Genomic DNA, 16,653 nt, shown 5'->3' with positions numbered 1-16,653 from the left:
TGTTGGGGAGAAATCCCCATGCAGGAGGTTATACATTGCCTTCTCTGTACTGCTGAAGGAAACAAGCACCATGCCTGAGCTGCAGTGCTGGCACGCTGAGGGCTTTGCAGACTGGCTCTTTGAAAGAGAGTGCCTGCTTTTGATCCGTACGGTGGGTGACATCTCCTCATCCTTCTTCCAGGAAGTTCTCCCATTCTGAGGGAGTTCAGCAGAAGTAAGTGGTGCTCTTGTCACCTAGCTTTCTTACCTGTAGCTCACCCAGGCTTGTGGAATGGATACCTGAAGATCTCCCCATGCAACCAGCCCAACCTGACAGCAGCACAAAGATTTCCTGCGCCGTAGTATGTGTGCTGCCTCCTGCTGTGGTTTCTCAGTGTTTGCACAGGTATTTTGTATCGCCCACTTTCTGGCTTTGCTGGGTGGCTGACAAGAAGAGCAAGCCTCTGTTCTTCGGCACGACTGTTCCTGTGTCATCGGGAATGTTGGTGTCGAGGCTCTGACCAACAGAGCCACGTATCACTTGTCCCAGGTTCGGTTAAGTGTCTTGAAGGTAAAGGGGGGGAAATGAAGCAGGTGGCACTGTATCAAATGAGATGGGGATGTCTTAGTAAGTAGAGGGAAGGTCCTTAGATTGCTGAGAGTCAGATACCATGGTTATTTTGTAGCTTCATCACTAGTAAACTGCCTGTTACTTGGCTCAGGACAAGAAGGCCATCATTTTAACATGGGGAAAAAAAACAGTATTGAATTGAAAGCAGCTCTCTGTACACTTGAGTGGATGGAGAAGGCTGGAATTTAAGGCCACAAGTCTTTGCTTTTGAACACTTTTGGGACAAACCCCGTTCCCTCCCCCTCCCTGACTGTCAACCATGTACTTGTACCAGGTACTTGCTGCTCGGTTAACGCCTCCCATGTGCAGCCAGCTGGGTGTTAGCCACAGGATGTAACAGCGAACCCCTTCAGTCGCTGTTATGTACTTCACAGTCTAAAAGTGTACACAATACGAGACTGGGGTGTAGGGCCCAGTGTATGCAGAGCGGCCAGCTCTTCCCTACTGAACCATGCCAGGCTTTAAAGTCAGGACACAAATCTAATAGACCAAGCGTTGCAGCCCTGTCCTCGCTGTCTCCCCGGTTTAACCTGACCAGTGTGGTTCTAGCGCGGGAGTGTGGCTATCCAGGGCAAGTTTTAGAAAGACCAAAGAGAAATGTGAGTATCGTAGCTGAAACTAATTTGTTTCTACCTTGCTTATGAGTACCACCAATGGCGCTCAGGTGAGTGGGTTATGTTCAGTTCAGGAAGCTAAGGTGGCTGTAAGGGAATGACTTAATTTTTGTGTGGTTAGTGTTTGGCTGTTGGAGTTACCTCCGTTGCCTGCAATCCGGCTGCAATTGCGTAAGCAGCAATGCAGAGGGGGAGTTTGGTTGGTGTGATTGCCTGTGGAATTACACCTCACTGCCAGCTTGTATTCCTTCTGAAATACCTGGGCTGGAGAAAACTACAGACAGCTTCCAGGGATTGAAATAGATAGAAACAGGAAAACAGGAAGAGTGATTCCCTGGAGTACAGAGCAGGCACATCCACTTGGGCAGCAGCAGAGGAGGAGGAATGCTCTTACTTCCCTCTCTGCTTTATCAGCCATCTGTAGTGCCCTTAAAGACAGTTTAGATGATCAAATAAAGGTTTTAATAAAGGATATTTTGTTGGGATGATAGTTGGTGGAGCGTTCAGAATTCTGTCCTTGGGCTTCTCACTGCACAAGAGGCATGAAACAAACTCTACAGAAGTTATTGCCTTTTTTTTTTTTTTCCAATTCTATAAGCTTTCAGGGTAACTTTTAGGAACACTTATTCCCCAAAAATATATTTTTTTGTTTTTATCTCTGTTGTGTTTTCTATGAGGATGGCCAACACCTTGAATGCCACACGTCTAAGTGTAATTTTGTAAGCATATTTTGCCTTTAAGTTGCCTTATGGAGTTGTTGTGCTTAGGTATGCAAATTGGGTGTTGCTTCCCCCCCTTCCACTTGTGAACAGTCAGCTATTTAGGGAAAGTAACTGAAAATACATCCACAAATGGGGCCTATTTACAATCCAGGACCTCACATTTATTTTGTGCAAGTAAAATTGATCACTGTTTTAATACAAAACTGAGTTAAAACAGGCATTTATTTAATTGGCAGAACTTGAAAGCCTCACTTTATTTATGTAGGGAATTCCGAGCATCTGAATAGATACACCACAAGTCACTGGCAATCTGAGACTGTTGCTTTTATTAAATTCTGGGGTGTTTTTCCACTCTAAATATTTTATTACAAATAAAAGCCCTGCTATGTGCGAGCACTCGGTAACTGGCAATCAGCTGAGTTCACAGATGCGGTTGGGACTCTTGCAAAGGCTAAATTCAATCCAGTGTGTAAACGGGGGGAGGATGAAGTGTTAAATAAGCTATTTGCTTTGGCCTGGTGCATGGTGGCGGGGGAGCTGGTCTTTGGCTGAATATTTGGAGGTTTGTTCTTCGGGCTGGTAGGGATGGGTCATTGGGGAAGGCAGTGCCAGCAGCATCTGAGGTGACTGATGATGGACTTGGATGCGGAGCCCCGGCACTGACAGAGCCTGAATGGCAGGAGCATCGCTCCAAAGGGAACTCCTTGTGTGAATTTCTTGGCTAGACAGTAGGTGCTACTATTCAGCCTTTAATGAAAAGGCAGCTGAGGGGAAAATATTTGCGAGGAGAAGATGGCAGCCTGAATGAATGGCCTGCTAAATGCCCCAGGCAGCGCGCTAGCACGTTGGCGGTGCGTCAGTGTCCTTTTCTTGCAGGGGTAATACTCGGGACTGGATGTGGCAGAGGGTACGAAACCATGCACAATTCTAGCTCCAGGTCTACAGGCACTGACTACCTGCACTGAACACAGTTTTCAGAGGGCTGTGCTGGCGGTAAGCCCTGAGCTGCTAGGAATTGTAGTGCAAGGGACAAACCTGTGGCATTACTGAGAAAAGGGAAGGCTGCAGAAAGCTAAGCTGGGTTGCATTTGGAAAGGTGTGCAAGGGGAGATCTCTTGTTGAACAAGCAGGGCCTGCTTCACAACTCCTGCAAGGTAACTTGGTTAACTTCAGACGAAGGGAACTCAAAATTTCAGCTGTTTTTCATTTAAAAACATCAGGGTACTTTGAACAAACTGTTTTGATCACAGCTGCTTTTGGTAAAATTAAAATATTGGATGGAAAGTCTCAGGAGGAGTTCCTATTTGCACCTCTCTAAAGAAAGAGCAAGTGGGTACCAAAGCGACGTCTTTAGCTTTGCACTGGGGTGCACACAGTCTAAAAGCATAACTATCATCCCATTTTCAACCCAGCCTTCCTAGCACAGCACAAAACAAAGTAGCTCTGAGTGAAGATGATATCTGAAGCAGCCTGTATGCCACGCAGAGCACCGTCCATCCTCGGAGGCGCCGAGGTAGTGCCGGTACGTCCTCCCCAGACCTTCCCAGCGCTCAGACCGAGTTGGAGGCTGCGGGATGTAGGGAGGGCAGCCTGCTTGCTGCAGCCATTCAGCTCAGGGCATGCCAGCAAGCTTCTCTCGGTCTCTCTCAACTTCCCCTTTATGTTTCAAATATAATGGTCTAATTCTTTGCTCTGATTCAGAGGAAGCTGGGGTTTTAGACCGTGTGTGATATGATTGTGTTCTGCAAGAATATGTGTGCAGAGAAGAAATGCTACAGTGAGAGGGAGCTTTTCTAGAGGCTGTCACAACAAAATAAATGTAGTTAAGGGGAACTACGAAACCCAGCCCTTTGGCTGGCGTGGGGCAGTAGGACAGGAGGTATTTTTAGACAGTGTTCTGTCTAGCTCTTTGACCTGGCAAAATGGCATAGTTTTCCACTTGTCTGCGAAGGAATGGGACAGGTTACTGCACAGTACTGGATGTGGTGCAGAATTTAGGTCTGGCTAGGCACCACAGACTGGTGCTTTTTAGAGCAGCCCAAATATTTCCAGTCTGTAAAACTGGGCAGGAGCCCTAACATACGAATAAGCTTCCTTCGGGTGTTTCTGAGGTGGTGTGTGGATGGAGGGCAGCACCAGACCACCCTGTGGCGGGCTTGGGCTTCTTGGTAGAGCTTAGGGATGTAGTGGTGTTTGTTTAAAAACTAATAATAATCCAAGCCCCATAAATTATGCTGTCGATCCCTAGGAAGATTTTTGGTTTGGTTAAAATTTTGGTGTCATGTTTCATAATTAATTGAGGATTCTGTCCTGCATGCTTGTCCAGTTCAATCTTCGACTCTCTTATTCCAGTAGAGGAAAGATGGCTGGAAAATATCGCATACATCCCCACCAACAGCAGGACCCCAATGGTGAGCACTTTAAAAACGGTGCAGAGGCTGTTGGATTGGGCTCGGTTAGGAAAACTAGCTCAGATCAGCTGCTGTACTTTTAGCAAGCAGCTCTTCATCAGCTAAACTGTTTGTTCCTGGTCAGGGCTAGTGACGAAAAATGTGCTTGTGAGGTTAATTTTTCTAATTCCTCTTTTAAACCAACATGTGAAAGATGCTTGCTCTCTTTTCCTCTTCTTTATTTTTTTTGTGTGTAAATAATTGCAAATGCAGCCAGGCAGCCTTTGCAAGGTGCAGCTGTGTGCAGCCTGGCTTTCTCAACATGTAAGCGTAACCGGCGGCTGTGTGTATGTGAGCGCCGTCTGGGGTAATGCATGCAAAGCAGAGCTCCAAAGCTGTGTTCTTCTCTTTGCTGGGGTAGGAAGGTTTTTGAAGCATTGTGCAGCTTGGGGAAAAAAAAAAAAAGCATTGAGCTAGGTTTAATCAAATTTTGAAATATTTACTGACATGTTGCCCTGAAACAGAAATGCTCCCTGTTTTTTTGGAAGTCAAAGTTGAGTGAAAAATCCTGTGTGCTTGGAGAAAAAAGGCACATCAAGTGCTAGGTAGTTTTTGCAAGTTTATTCCCTGTACTCTTTACAGAGATGGGAGGGAGCTGATCAGAGGCTATGGAATCAGAAGCTTCCTTCCCAGACTCTGTTGGTTACCTTGGATAAGCTGTAACCTTCTCTGCTCCTCGTTGTCCCACCACAAAGTGAGGCTGGGAATAGTTTCCTTATGAAGTAGTCTTACTAAAGTCAGTATTTGTGAAACTTTCCAGTTAGTGTACTTGTCCTCAGGCCGTACAGGTTTTGAGTATTTGAGTGGCTTGTTTATCACATACACTGACTGATTTATGGTTTGGGTTCCTTAATTGTAAAATACCTTGTAATGGTCCTATGTTGGGACAAGAGAGGTGTCAAATATTAAAACATGATAAAGATTAAAAAAAATAAATTGTAACTGCAGATATGACAAGATGAACAGAGAAGGGGCAGGAGGCATTAGGTAATGATTTAGTGTACTTCAGTGCTACAATCTTCAGTGAAATGAGACAGTACTAGAGCTGGCCTTAAACAAGATTGCTTGAATACCAAAAACAGTCCTTCAGTACGGAGAGGTCGGTTTCGGCTAACTTTTGCTGTGGAGACGCTTGAGGGACTGCTCGCAGGACCAAAGTAAGCTTAAAGTAAACTAATTTCAGGATCAGTATTGCAGCTCAAATATACTCTAAGGCTAGCAGTAGTCCGTGCTGTGGAAATAAGAGCAACTGTGCATCAGGGTGGGGAGCCAGGGAGCATGCCAGAGGGACCAGCAGTTTGCAAAATAAATACTAAAAAGCAAATAAACAAGAAATATTTTTACTGAACATTAAAAAAAAAAAAAAAAGTCTGCTGTTTGACTTGGCCTGAATTACTCCCCAGAACTATACTTGTAACCCTTTCACTCTTACCAGCGTTATTCTTTAGTGAACTATGAAATAATTGTAATACAGATATTTACCATGTAGTCAAAATATAGAAGCGTACATGTCTGATGTACAAGTGATATTTTTTTCCCCAGAAGACGTAGAGCACAGCATAACCAGCAGTTTGAGTGAAGACAATAAACTGGAGACTTAACTTTTAACTCATTTATTTCAGAGGGATGATGTCACAATCTTGTGGCTTTTGCTTGGGGAAGACAAAAATCCGTGTCCTTGAGAATCATTTTCCTTCCAGTTACTTGTAGGTTAATCCTCTAGCTCACAAATAAGCATAGCCTTACTGACAACTTTGAGGTGGGGAATTCATAACCTTTACGTTCCGTTAGCTTCTCAAAAGCTGCCCAAGGTGCATGAGGCATGTGTTATCTGTGGCCCTTTAGCAAAAAAGGCTCTAGGCAGTGGGAGTTCCCTCCTCTTACCCCTGCTCCCCCCCTTTCTCCTTCTGGGATTCCTCTACTTCTCACCAAACCCCATTTTTTCTGTACATTTGGAGTTCTTGCAAACCTTTCACAGGCTACAGAGAGACAGCTACTCCTCTTCTGCTCCAGTGGTGCAAGTCCCAGAACGTCAGGGGCTTGTGTGCAGTTTGCTCCTCCGCTGAAAGCTGCGTCCTCACCCTCACACCACAGGCACTTGAGCCCGTTTCTCCCAGCAGGAAATTTCAATCACTAAGGACCAGGAATCCAGGCACTGTGTGCTGTACCAGAGCCCCAGTTGCTAGTCATGAAGGAGCACAAGTTCCCAAAGTATTTACAGCCCTGGCCAAGCCAGCACAGACACAGCTGCAGCTGGGAGCTGACTGCCGGCACTGTCTGCAGCTGCTGCACGAGCAGATACTGGGATATCTCCTCAACAAGAAATGACAACTTGGAAACCCTCACCCACGGCTGCACCTGTGTCTAGTGTGCCTGCATGGAGACTGTCAAACACAGTCGTTACTGCTCGCCTGAAGTCTGTTGGCCAGTACACCTGAAATCAGGATGGTTTCACTGGAATTTCTGGCCAAGGCACCTACAGGACTCAGTGCTTCCTGTTTTACTTCAGCTGTAAAGACAGAGTAATAGGAAACCTTTAAGTGCATAAACAGATCCCAGGCAAATACTTCTGAGGACCTCAATAAGGTGAAATGTCTCTAGTTATGAAATTCTACTTGATAGTTTTTCAGCTCTGAACTAGCAAGGTAGTTAGCAAGGTACTGGTCAGTCAGTTTGTAGTCTTGGGTTTTCTTAAAGTTAGGAATCAAGTTAGAGAAATGGTGCCCTAATGCTTCTGTGCTGTGGTGGAAATGCACCACTCAGAACACTGGAATGTTTGCATACGTAAAGGAGATGCTCAAATATGAATACATTATACATGCATTTTGGAGTTTGATACACAACCTGATTCAAACTGAGGATGTGCAAGTCGCAGTGCACCAAGGATCACCAGTCCTGCTTGTCAGCCACATGCGTATACATAAATTAAGATCAGAAAGACATCTCCTTGAGAATATACCCATAGAAACCATCTCAAGATTTAGGTCCAAAGCCTGATGCTGAACTGACGTATGAGGCTATTCAAGTACGTCAGCCAGATGTGGACACAATGTTCCTAATGAAATGGGATCCTGGGATCTTGTTACATTTGCAATGTAGACAGAGTTTGTGGGTCACCTGAGATCATGATACTTGGGCCCTGTGTAGATGCACAGTGTGATTTGGAACAATGGTCGGTGAACCTGGTGGCAGTAAGCTGAACTGGTCTGGTGGTTAGCTTAGAGGTTCAATCGAAGCTTGAAAATTGATATTACTCAGTATCACCCCACGGACCTGGTTGCAAGATTGAGGGCCGGGCTGTCAGCTGGGTCCAACGACGTGCCGGTCAGCGAGGTTGCCTGGATTCACACACCTGCAGGTTTTGGCAGTTCTGTTTGCTTGACCATCCATCCACTTGAAGTAAAATTTCAGAGCCGCAAGATTAACAATGATCAACTCATTACACTTACGCAGAAAACAAGTATGCAAGAAAAGACTCAACGTTTTTTGTAAGCTTTTATCTGCTCTCTATGACCCTTACCTTCTGAGGGGATAGCACAGGGGAAGTTGTAGCCTATATTGCAATTAATGTAATAAATTCTATGGACTTTAATGATACCAGGTCTCATTTTAAAACTTTCAACTTTGTCTATTAAGTGTTTAACGTGTTATGACACCGTGACTGAAAAGAGAGAGCAGAAAAGGGAAAGGACGCTCTTTCTGGTATCTAAGTTCTTTATCTTAGATCAGAAGTTTGAACTACTCGCTGAAGACGCTTCAGTCTTTGCTACAATTACATTCATTGCCTGAACTTAGCTATCTCTGTTGGGGACCACTTGATATTTCCAGTCACTCTGATGCTTTTACCTCCTTGAAAAAGGAATAGCTGTGCAGAACCCGAGATGATGAAACGTTCCCTGTGCTGCTCACATCTTTGCAGTTGGAGTTATCAGTAGTCAGAAACTGGTTGCAGTCTGCAGGCTTTTTTCAGCCATGGGCATTATGAATACAAGTTCTATGGGTCAGACGCCGAAGCCTTTTTACAGTGTTTACGTGCTCCTGAAGCAAACTTCTGTTAGGTAAAGGCTAAGCAGACACAGACTTGTCAGGATTTGTTCCTCTACGTAAAAGAGAAATGAAATAAAACACTCCATTCAGACAAACTACATGCTAAAAGCTTTTTGAAGAGTTCCATGGTGCAGTCAGATGATGAAAATCGTGATTGTAGAAAAAGAGAAAGTCATGAAGAGGCTGAGAAAAGGGAAGGTATTTCAAAGGCTTACAGGACTTACGCACATATCTTTCTTAAGCTCCTTTGAAAATCTAAACAAATAATTTGTGATGACATTGAAAATGGATTGGAGTCATCCAAGGTTAGATCCTCACAGAAGGGCTTCCTTAGGCTCTGGGTTTGCAAAGAAGACAATTTTTATTTTAATCTACAGTAATTGAAGGGATTTGTGGTCACGTTGGGGAGGAGGGAGAGCATGAAGAGGAGGCGAGAGAGCCAGAGTGCAGGTGATGCAAAGAAATGAGTCCTGAAGGATTTCAAAGGTGAAAAAGGTAGCTTTTGTTGGACTCTGAAGTGAACTGGGATCTTCAGACCTGCCTGCAGATGCAAATATTAGTGACGGCAGGGGAGGAGGGCATAGGAGAGGTCAGTGCAATGGTAGAAGGCAGACAATGGGCTCCTTTGCAGCACCAGCCTGGCTTTCACTTCGCAAAAAAGGTTTTTGTAATTCAAATGAGAGCGAGCCCTCCTTAAGAAAGGGATCTGTCTTTGGAGAGAGAAACACTGCGACATATTTCACTCTCACTTCCCTTTGGTTTCACCTTCCTTCATCAGTCAATGCATGAATGAATTCGGGCTGACATCTTTTTGTTGCTGCAATATTCTGGTGTAAACATCAGTACACCAGCAGTACTGATACAGCCTGGTGTATTTTTGGAGCTTTCTTTGTACTTTATTTTTCCTGGGAAGTGCAGTTAGATCAGTTCTATTGTGCTGAGTCCCAGAACACTGCCATGCTGAGAGTATCTGTGCACGTGAATTTTGCAGGTATTCACTTGCATTGCACCCACAGTGTTCCTGTGCACCCGTGCTGAGACATGCAGTCACTGGTTTGCTTTTAGACGTGATTCATTTGCACTTTTTGCTCTGGAACTTTGCATTTGCAGATGCTGTGAGACTGGTACAGGCGAGGAAGGTGGTCTGATCTCAACTTGTCACCCGGGCTCTCTTGTTGGAAAGAGAAGGCATTTCTGGAGGGTAATTCAGCCTTTCTTCCTAGACATCACTCCTAGAGTGCAGTGACTCATTGTCTGAAGTTGCCTGCCTGTTGTTTTCTGTTGTGGAGAGAAGCTGTATCACCAGCTTAGGGTAGGATTCAGCTTCTAGGGGGTGCAAGCGGATGAGATGAATCCTAGCCACGGCAACTTGTTGACAGAAACCTTCTTGTAGTGGACCCTTGTCAAGAGAGTCCAAGTAAATAACAAGTGATAGGAATGTCTGACTGCCTCGAGTACCACTGAAACTCCCAGTGCTATGCAATGCCAGCATTTTGCAACTGTTTTTCATTAACTTCGATGTTATAGACAGTAAATCACTTGATGGCAAGACGGATGCAAGATAAATCAGCCAGGCATGGACATAACTGCATGGGCCTTCAAATGTAAGATTGGTTAAGGACAAATCAGTTTGGGTTTTGGAAATCTGAAGCAATATAGTTTACATAAGCAGGGGGAACTTCTCTTATGTAGTCTATAAAGAAATAATCCAGATTGTTTATTCGAGCATTTTATTTATACATATACTTCTATGATTTTAAACAGCTGAGTTTCTGAATGCTTCCCTGTATTTCATTTGGTGTTTATCAGGATTCACTGAATGTCAGGCTAAGAAGTGGGGAAGACGAGGTTTCAGATTGCCAGGATCAGTGCTTAATTCACAATTATTAAGTTGTCATTGTTAGTGGAGGTTTTGTAATATATATGTAGACGTATTTATTGCTTATGTATCTATACCATTAAAAATAAAATCTGTTGAAAACATGCCTCAGACAAAACATCTCTCCCCATGTTACGTCTGGATTTTGCAACTTAAGCTGTTTGTTTTGTGATGGTCTTTGCAGTTTCTTCTGGGATAGAGTCTACTTCTGCAAGTGGTCATGCAGTCTTTTGTAGAAAGAGATGATTCACACTGTAACATCCATGTGTTTGCGTGTGAACTAATTGTTATTGTCAATGACAATGCTTGAAGGAAGTGTGGATGTGGGCCATGGAGCTGGGGCAGGGGAGCTCACGTCCTCCCCAAGGAAGGTGTCCTCAGGAATATGGGAGTAAGAGTTATGACGACAGAAATCTTCATATTTCCTTTCAAAAGGCAGTGACGTGAGTTTCACAGAACATAGGTGATTAGTACAAGTAGTCCACCTCATTTCTTGTGTAACATAGCTCAAGATTATGCAAGGGCAGTAACTTTTGGAAAAGAAGTGCCATTTGAAAAACTGTACTCTAGAGTCTGTTTTATCTTCTACTTAGCAATAGGCAATGCTGCAAGCTCACGGCTCAGGCTGCCTGAACCATTTGCAGAGAATATGTTCAATATTCCATAATGCGCATAACTTTCTTTTCTCTTGAAATCTTTCTGGTTAGTTAATAGTTTAGTTCCTCGTCAGGGGATAGATCAAAAAATAAATACGTACCAATGAGCTTTGAGGTTTTAAAGCCAATTTGATACACAGGAAGCCTGAAATTAGGGCAATGAAGGATATTTCTGATGCTATTTCCTCTTGCTAAACACCTCTGCCTTGTAGGCAAGTCCCTGTTCAGCTGTTTGCTGATGAATTCATTTGGCTGTAGATCTGAGCTCCTTTTCGCAGAGTGCTTTCTCACAGCTGTGGCTCCTCATTGTTTCAAAAGGATCTCAAGAAAAATGTTCTCCATAAGTGAAATATCCTTTGCAAGAATTTCATTATAATGCACTCATCTGATGCTTAAGTTCTTTCTTTCTTTACCAGATACTGGTAACTTAAAATGTGTTCTTAGAGAAATCTCAATAGAGCAATGAGTGAATCCCAGACTGCCAATTTACAGTGTAAGGTACAGTAATTCGTTCCCTAAAAGTAGGAGAATCGCTTCAGTCTCGCTCCGCTTTACATGTGTAACACTGGTGATGTCAAAGGAGTTCCTTCTGACTGAAGTTATTCTAACAGAAACTGAAGCTACTGAAAAACTCGAATCAGACCCAGAGTTCTCCATATGTGTGCTGGCTTTTGTCCAGGAATGCAAGAGATCTTTGAAAACTAATTGTCTGAATTTATACAAAAATTACTTTCATCGGTCATTAAAATCCAACTGTCTCTAGGATGGAAGTCAGATTTTGGTTAATAGTGTGCAGGACTGCGGGATGCTCCAGGAACAACGGAGCTGAAGAAGGTCCACCCCCAGCTGAAATGACTTGATTCCCAGTTGGTTAATAACCCGGAGCTGTGCTAGCATGCAGTGAAAGATCTGCGTTCAGGTAGTTGCAACATACTTAAGAGGAAGTGCTGAAAGACTGAATTTTCTATAGAAATGCAGGCTTACTTGTTCTGGATAACAATGATGAAGATGCGATGGGGTTTATTTTGTATAAGTAGCCCTATGCAGTCATTGTTACGTTATTTTGAGGTTATCTATTGCATTGTCTCTCAGACTTGAGTGCAGGTGACAACTCCAGTTCACATGTAGGATGCAGGATATTTGTGTTTCCTGTCGTTTGGGTAGAGCTTTAACTTAGAAGCTGCACATGTGATAGAAAGCAAAAGAACATGACCAGGATGGCAAGGTTCAAAGCTAACAATTGAGTAGCATGAGCAAGGATGCACCTGCTCTTAAAACACAAGCTTCGGCAAACACTCATTTTAAATTCATTTTAAATCATTGGACTATTTTAGTAGAGCCACGTTTCCACAGGACTGCCAAGCTGCTTTGCTAAAGACAAAGGAGTTTTCTGGGACATGATCAGTACTGCAGTGGAGTCAAAAGCGTATCTGACAGCCACATTCAGTCGCAATATTTACTCAAGTGATTAAAAAAAGAAGGTGAAATTACACTTGCAAGTTCTTGTTCAAATCTCTGACAGATTTTACTATGTGTTGTCAGAGACGGATTAGTGTATATCCCCTATGCTGGGGTTGCATGGTTAGCGATGTCCAATGGTGAAATTCATTGTTCACGTCACCTCTGTGGTTTTTCACTGGGGGCACATTTTCTTGGAATCAAAATGTCTGCACTTGCAAGGAGCTTTCAACAATTGTTTGCACAAGTGTAAAGGTGTAAAGCAATGTATTTGTTTTAACACCGAACGTACTAGGTACATATGGATCCCTGTGGTGTTTTCAGTGCTGATCACTAATGGGTCTAACGAAGTTGTCTGTCACTTTTCTATCAAGGACAAGATGCAATTGCAGCCCCCTGTTCAGAACACAGGTTTCACAGGATTGTGCTTTCGGCTCTGGCTGAAATCCTTTTGGATATGCTCGCCATTGCCTCATCACTTTTTCTGTTCTCCTTTCGTTTCCCTCTGGGTTATGCACGGTGTGCCTGCCTTGCTGTTCGATGAGAAATCTCCCAGCCTGTCCAAACGTTTGAGGAAGTGTCCCCTTGAGAAGAGGCCCGAGCAAACTCTTGCAGCCTCGTCCCCGGGATTTGCCATGCGTTACTTATGCTAGATGGAAGGTGCTAAACACTCATTTTCTGTAATGAAGTTAAGACTGCAAGTCAAAGTTTAACAAGGGCCACTTGAAAAGCATTTGAGACAAATCCCAGCTGATTCAGGCTTCCATGTGAGAACAACTCTCAGTTAGCAGACTTTTTCCTGGAATTGTGCTTCATGGTTTTTTGGTTCAGAGATATGGAGCAAAGACACCCCAAGCAACAAGGTTTCATTGCAGCCGTGGGTTTTAAGGATAAAGAACTGGAGAATGAAACCTCTTTAAGAAGAAGGGGCCGTTAGAAATGCTTATTTGGTGAAATGAAGTTTTGTACCTAAATCGCATTCTAGACTTGTAATGTGTCTCTTACTCTTTGTTGGAAGAAGAATGCTATTTTTCAGTCATTATGAACTCACCCAATACACCATAGCGCAGAAAGGAAGCTCCTCACCCTGCTCCTTCTAATTTGTTATAGATTTCCTTGAATTCCGCAAAGCATTGTGCTGTAAGACAAACTCTGAGCTGTGTTTATGCATGACATGAGGGGCCATCAGACATGGCCTGCTGAGTTTGGAAGCGGCAGATCTCTAGGGCAACAAGTCACAGTGCACAAATAAATGTTATGTTGATGCAGCAGCAGAATTTTAAACAAAAACAAATCCTCTGTGGGCTGTTTTCCTAATGATTAGCATGCACACATGGAAGATGAGACCTTCGCAGGGCTTTGTCAGGAGAATGAAAATCTACCGGCCTGCTTTCCCATTTTTTCCCTGCATGTTTTTGTTATGGAGCCATGGGCCGTACTGGTCCCTTCTGATGCGGAAGCAGTAGCCCTCTGTACAGCTTGGGTAGCTCAGAGTCCTGGGTCTGCCCAGCGTGAGCACGGCAAAACACTACAAATGGCAAGAGAGCAAAATCAACAACTGCGGGGATTAAAAAAAAAAGTCATTTTTTTCTGCCATCCTATCTGCTGGGTTTTTTGGTGAAATTTTTAACCTTATATCAGTCATGACCAGCGTACGGGCAGGTAGAAGGCCAACTTCTGTTACCTATTCATCTCTCTAGCTCTTCAACAGCGTATTACCCATCCGATACGTCATAGCTGTTTTAGTGAAGTTTGTATCATAAGCTGCTATCCTTCCCTGAATTCATGCTAATCTGTAAATGTAGGAAAATGATAGCATGTTGTGGTAGAGGGTTTTGATTTTGGTTGTGGAGGAAAGATGCTCATGGTCATTCTGCTGTATCCTAGGAGGGAGCAGGCAGCACTTGACTCTACAACATTAAAAATAACCAGAAAAGCTCCTATCCCTTCACGTATTTACTCTTTAATTAAACAGTATGTTTTGGAATATAAACGAGATATGGGCATGGCAAGTTGCTAAAGTTCCTCGTCCTCCCCTTTGTCACGTCCTGCCCTAAATACCTGTCTGATTTTCCAGATAAATCACTTGGTCTAATAAAAGTTTATACCACTCCCTGTAGCTGTGTTCCCCAAAGAGAGCTGCGCTCTGCTTGTGTAGCGGGCCTTAGAGGCTGTCACCAGGTGGAGGGAGGGATGGTTTTGATACAGAAGAGTCTGGGGCCCAGTATAAAACCAGTAGCACCAAAATAGCTTGATGTTTGGAAAACGCTGACCTAAATGTCTGAACAACATCTCTGGGAAAAGGGCTGCTTTTCCAAGCTCGAAGCAGTTTGGAAGGGAAGTGGTGTTGTCATGTGAACAGGGCACACAACATTAGCTCCACGAGCTGCTGTTTAGTAGGCTGCATTTATCATGCTTTTAATTTGAGTGACCGTGCTGCAAAAGACTCTGTTTGCAGATGAAAAGGTATTGAAAGCTGGGGAACAAATAGTGCTGCGTCCAGTAAGCTTAGATTTTTTGGGGCTGCATTTTGGAAAGTATACTGCTAAATTTCTAGGGCAAAAATCTCGTGTAGCTCTCTTGTTTTTAATGTTACTGGAGAGATTGCTGCTTGTGCACGTCAAGACAAATCAGAGGCTTGTAGAAGATCTGATAAACTAACTAGTAAGTTGACTGCCTCTTTCCCTGTTAAGTATTTCGTACTTTCTATTCTCTCTTCTGTGCCTTTCTCATTTTTTTTTCTTGCTCTCCCTTTCTCCATTTCTCACGCTCCTGTTAAATGATCTTTTCAGACAAGCATCACAGCAAAGCTGTTTTTTAGATTAACACAGACTCTGCTTTTTTATTGACTGGCCTGTAACAGTTAATGTGATTTGCACTTCTGTTTACCATCTTTCTATTATTAGACCCAACATACTGAGACTCATATGCAGGTAAATATTAGTCACCAGTGGAACTGCTAATTGTCTAGATTAATTAATCGTTCCAATTGGATTTGTTGTCTCCAAACAGATGTGATTAAAGCAAGGAAGAGTCACTGATTGGCTTATCTTTTGCGAATAAGCGACTTCAGTATGACTTGCTACCTCACATCAATCGGATGCCTGACTCTTAATGCTCAGGTATTGCACCCAGCAGTGAAGTGGGAGGGCAACAGCTATTCCTGTCAACCCTCCTGCCATTAGTCATCCCGCTGAACACTTCATTTCAGACGCTTCCTGAGTTTTCCAAGATGCTGGGCAGCGCATTCGCATAGCAGCAGTTCCTGGCCAGGTTAGTGGCAAGGTGTCTGGGCTGGCTGTTATCAAACGGCCTTTCTGCCACTGGCACAAGTCCTGTTCCTTTACTGCAGGAATCTGGCTTTCAGACTTCAGTCCACCCAATCTGCTCCAAATTCTCCATATCTAGCCGGAATCCAGCCAGGATCCCCTTCCTGTTTAGTAATACAAGGGGAGGAATGTGCTTGTAGGCCTGGAAATTTGGTCACAAAAAAGCGGGTTGAGAACCCAGGGCCCCAAACAAATGTAGGGGCTGTGTGCCTCGTTAACTCATCTTTTATTATTATTATTGGTGCCTGTTCTGTAGGGTGACATGTTATAGAGCCATGGCTTATCAGAAACAGGGATGTGCCCTTTTGGGGGCTGAAAATGAGATGGAGGCACATGCTTGCTGTCTTCCAACCAGACTAACAGAGGCAGAGGCCTTCTGTAAGCTCTGAGTTTGTTTCGATGACATTGCTTCTTATCAGGTTGTAAGCTGCTGGCAATCCCAACAGGCAAAAGAGGAGAAGGAAAAAAGAAAAAGCTGAGTGTGCATCAGCTGATGTGACCATTGCTCAGGAGCAGTCAACTTTTAAAAGCCTTTTATTATTATCAAGCTGTAACAAAGCTGCTTTGTACCATAAATACAAAGAATTGACCCGTTTCTCCTCTGTCTCAGGTGGGTAAGACAAGTTCCTTCCTTCTTTGCTCACAGTACTCCCCAGGGCTCACCCTTTGTGTGGGAGGCAAGTTAGAAGCCATGGACAGAGACAGGGAGGAAAGCCCTCTCCCCTCCCGTGCATGGCTGTTGTAGTTTATCAGAGCAGGTTCTGTCTGCACTGCTTTCCCTTCAGTCTCACCTGCAGGTAGTTGCATCTCATTGCTGATCCTGCGCTCACTTAAGAAGAGCCTTTTAGCCAATGGTCCCTGAAAAGGGGGAGATTTGAAGTAGAAATC

The 16,653-nt window shown here is 43.8% G+C and overlaps 1 protein-coding gene across 2 annotated transcripts in view; it reads left to right on the top strand.

Annotated features, from left to right (window-relative positions):
* PREX1 (phosphatidylinositol-3,4,5-trisphosphate dependent Rac exchange factor 1) overlaps positions 1 to 16,653 on the top strand; it is a 172,406-nt gene that overhangs the window by 51,079 nt on the left and 104,674 nt on the right. The gene's annotated exons all lie outside the window — the stretch shown is intronic.

The sequence above is a fragment of the Cygnus olor genome, chromosome 16 (assembly GCF_009769625.2).
Source record: "Cygnus olor isolate bCygOlo1 chromosome 16, bCygOlo1.pri.v2, whole genome shotgun sequence".
Lineage (NCBI taxonomy): Eukaryota > Metazoa > Chordata > Aves > Anseriformes > Anatidae > Cygnus > Cygnus olor.
This window is presented reverse-complemented; position numbering and strand designations above follow the sequence as displayed.